Below are 211 nucleotides of genomic sequence, written 5' to 3' on the forward strand. Positions count from 1 at the left end.
GCTGCAAAAGCAAAAGCCCAAACAAATAGGTTCCAAAAAGGAATTGCAATGTTCTCCCAATATTAATAGTTTTTCCACCACATATATCTAGGAGCTAGACACAAAATTTAGTGCAGACTAGATAGGATATGGCTTCATCCAGTTTCGTCGGGCATTACTGAAAATTTATTGGTTGCTTGTTACGTGCGCTAAAACACTATCAGAAATAGCG

The sequence above is a fragment of the Triticum dicoccoides genome, chromosome 5B, assembly GCF_002162155.2.
Source record: "Triticum dicoccoides isolate Atlit2015 ecotype Zavitan chromosome 5B, WEW_v2.0, whole genome shotgun sequence".
Lineage (NCBI taxonomy): Eukaryota > Viridiplantae > Streptophyta > Magnoliopsida > Poales > Poaceae > Triticum > Triticum dicoccoides.